The sequence below is a fragment of the Leptonychotes weddellii genome, chromosome 9, assembly GCF_054177405.1.
Source record: "Leptonychotes weddellii isolate Sample4059 chromosome 9, ASM5417740v2, whole genome shotgun sequence".
Lineage (NCBI taxonomy): Eukaryota > Metazoa > Chordata > Mammalia > Carnivora > Phocidae > Leptonychotes > Leptonychotes weddellii.
Genome location: NC_138377.1, coordinates 50,294,448 through 50,297,701, shown reverse-complemented (window position 1 = coordinate 50,297,701; position 3,254 = coordinate 50,294,448). Strand labels below are relative to the sequence as shown.

At 38.3% G+C, this 3,254-nt stretch overlaps 1 pseudogene; it reads left to right on the top strand.

The window, feature by feature from the left end:
- The first annotated feature begins 1,464 nt into the window (after nt 1-1,464).
- LOC145723335 (transportin-1 pseudogene) overlaps nt 1,465-3,254 on the top strand; it is a 51,445-nt pseudogene continuing 49,655 nt past the window's right edge.

Here is a 3,254-nt window from a genome sequence, read left to right as displayed (position 1 = left end):
AAATATACCGCTGACCCTTGAACAACGCAAGTTAGGAGTGCCAATCCACCATGCAGTTGAAAATCCTTGTACAACTTGATTTTCCAAAAACTTAACCACTAATAGCTTACTGTTGACCTGAAGATTTACCTATAACATAAACCATCTATTAACACATATTGTGTATGTTATATATACCACATATTGCATTCTTACAATAAAGTAAATGAGAGAAAATGTTAATAAGAAAATCATAATAAAGAGAAAATACAGTACTGTAATGTAAAAAGAAAATCCACATATAAGTGGACCCACATCATTCAAACCCATGTTGTTTAAGGATCTACTTATCTCCTTCTAGACAGTGATATTTAATTTATTGTACTTTCATCACAGGTCAAATATCAACCCCCTCTGCCTCTCTCTCTCTCTCTCTACCCTCTTCTTCATCACCTACACGCAAGCACTGTAATTTGTTTATCTATGATAGAAAAATAAAGGGTGCCTAGACCCTCCTCAGTCATCAGGGTAACTCAGATGTCTTAACATCTGAGGACTACAGCTCCCTCTAGTGGAGGTAAGTTTTTTCTTTTCCCTAGAGAGTGATGGAAAAACATACCCTTCTCTTTCATTGGTGGCATAGTTATTGTTCACACAGCTTTTAAAATATTGTGCTTCTTATCTTCAATAACTATTTTGGCAAAATGGACTAAAGGCAATATAAGACTAATCTGGAATATAAGACCAATCCTGAAAAAGAAAACACACAAAAACAAATAAAAATGGATTTTTTTCACAATTGGTTCTCATTGGTAAAAAAGCAATTTCATGAAGTTTTTGACTAGTTCGTTTACAGTAATGTGTGCATGATAAGAACCTGGCAGAAACTCTTCTCATCTGGAACAATAATGTGTTAGAAAGAAAAGCAGAACTTGCTTTTAAAAACATATTTTTGAAAGGACTCTTAATAGGAGGTTTTTCAAATATATTGGAGGCAATTCAGATGTTTGGAAGAATACTTTATTATTATTCTCATCAAGATCATCAGTATAAAAATAAAGAAAGCATTTAGCAATGAGCTGTGTGAAATTTAAAATGACTAACATTGTTCAAGTTCATGCTTTTTAGTACCAAACATTTTTGAGTCTACCTGTATTCAGGTAGACTATTTCAGGGAAAGAATTATTCTAAGAAAAAGGAGTTGAATAATCTCTAAAATAAGAGATGCAGCCCAATGCATCTCTAGAGGAAGGGGTAAAAATTAAATATATGAGTTCTCTCCCCTATTTAATCAAAAGCCTTGTGAACTTGAAATCTTTTGTGTATACTCTGAATATTTATTCTGTCTTGCACTATGTTAATTATTGGGAATCTAACAGTATACCTCTCTGAGTCTCAATTATCTCATCTGTAAATGGGAATAGTAAACCTAGATTACTGATCTTAATAGATTGCTATTAAAAATAAATAAGGCTACAGAGCAGCACCAGACGTTGGCGGCGGAGCTGCTAGGATCAGTTCCTCTGGGTTTCGCCGTCCGAGACTTCTTTCGGGGCACCCCAAGCAGCAAACCAAGATGGAGTATGAGTGGAAACCTGACGAGCAAGGGCTTCAGCAAATCCTGCAGCTGCTGAAGGAGTCCCAGTCCCCAGACACCACCATCCAGAGAACCGTGCAACAAAAACTGGAACAACTCAATCAATATCCAGAATTTAACAACTACCTGATTTTTGTTCTTACAAAATTAAAATCTGAAGATGAACCCACAAGATCATTGAGTGGTCTCATTTTGAAGAATAACGTGAAAGCACATTTTCAGAACTTCCCAAATGGTGTGACAGACTTTATTAAGCGTGAATGTTTAAACAATATTGGTGACTCCTCTCCTTTGATTAGAGCCACTGTAGGTATTTTGATTACAACCATAGCCTCCAAAGGAGAATTGCAGAACTGGCCTGACCTCCTACCGAAACTCTGTAGCCTATTGGATTCTGAAGATTACAACACTTGTGAGGGAGCATTTGGCGCCCTTCAGAAGATCTGTGAAGATTCTGCTGAGATTTTAGATAGTGATGTGTTAGATCGTCCTCTCAACATCATGATCCCCAAATTTCTACAGTTCTTCAAGCACAGTAGTCCAAAAATAAGGTCTCATGCTGTTGCATGTGTCAATCAGTTTATCATCAGTAGGACTCAAGCTCTGATGTTGCACATTGATTCTTTTATTGAGAACCTCTTTGCATTGGCTGGTGATGAAGAACCAGAGGTACGGAAAAATGTGTGCCGGGCACTTGTGATGTTGCTTGAAGTTCGAATGGATCGCCTGCTTCCTCACATGCATAACATAGTTGAGTACATGCTACAGAGGACGCAAGATCAAGATGAAAATGTGGCTTTAGAAGCCTGTGAATTCTGGCTCACTTTGGCTGAGCAACCCATATGCAAAGATGTACTCGTAAGGCATCTTCCTAAATTGATTCCTGTATTAGTGAATGGCATGAAGTACTCAGATATAGATATTATCCTACTTAAGGGTGATGTTGAAGAAGATGAAACAATTCCTGATAGTGAACAGGATATAAGGCCACGTTTTCATCGATCAAGGACAGTGGCTCAGCAGCATGATGAAGATGGAATTGAAGAAGAAGATGATGATGACGATGAAATTGATGATGATGATACAATTTCTGACTGGAATCTAAGAAAATGTTCTGCTGCTGCCCTAGATGTTCTTGCAAATGTGTATCGTGATGAGCTTTTGCCACACATTTTGCCCCTTTTGAAAGAATTACTTTTTCATCATGAATGGGTTGTTAAAGAATCCGGCATCTTGGTTTTAGGAGCAATTGCTGAAGGTTGTATGCAAGGCATGATTCCATACCTGCCTGAGCTCATTCCTCACCTTATTCAGTGCCTCTCTGATAAAAAGGCTCTTGTGCGTTCCATAACGTGCTGGACTCTTAGCCGCTATGCACACTGGGTAGTCAGCCAGCCCCCCGATACGTACCTGAAGCCATTAATGACAGAATTGCTAAAGCGAATCCTGGACAGCAACAAGAGAGTACAAGAAGCTGCCTGCAGTGCCTTTGCTACCTTAGAAGAGGAGGCTTGTACGGAACTTGTTCCTTACCTTGCTTATATACTTGATACCTTGGTCTTCGCGTTTAGTAAATACCAGCATAAGAACCTGCTCATTCTTTATGATGCCATAGGAACTTTAGCAGATTCAGTAGGACATCATTTAAACAAACCAGAATATATTCAGATGCTAATGC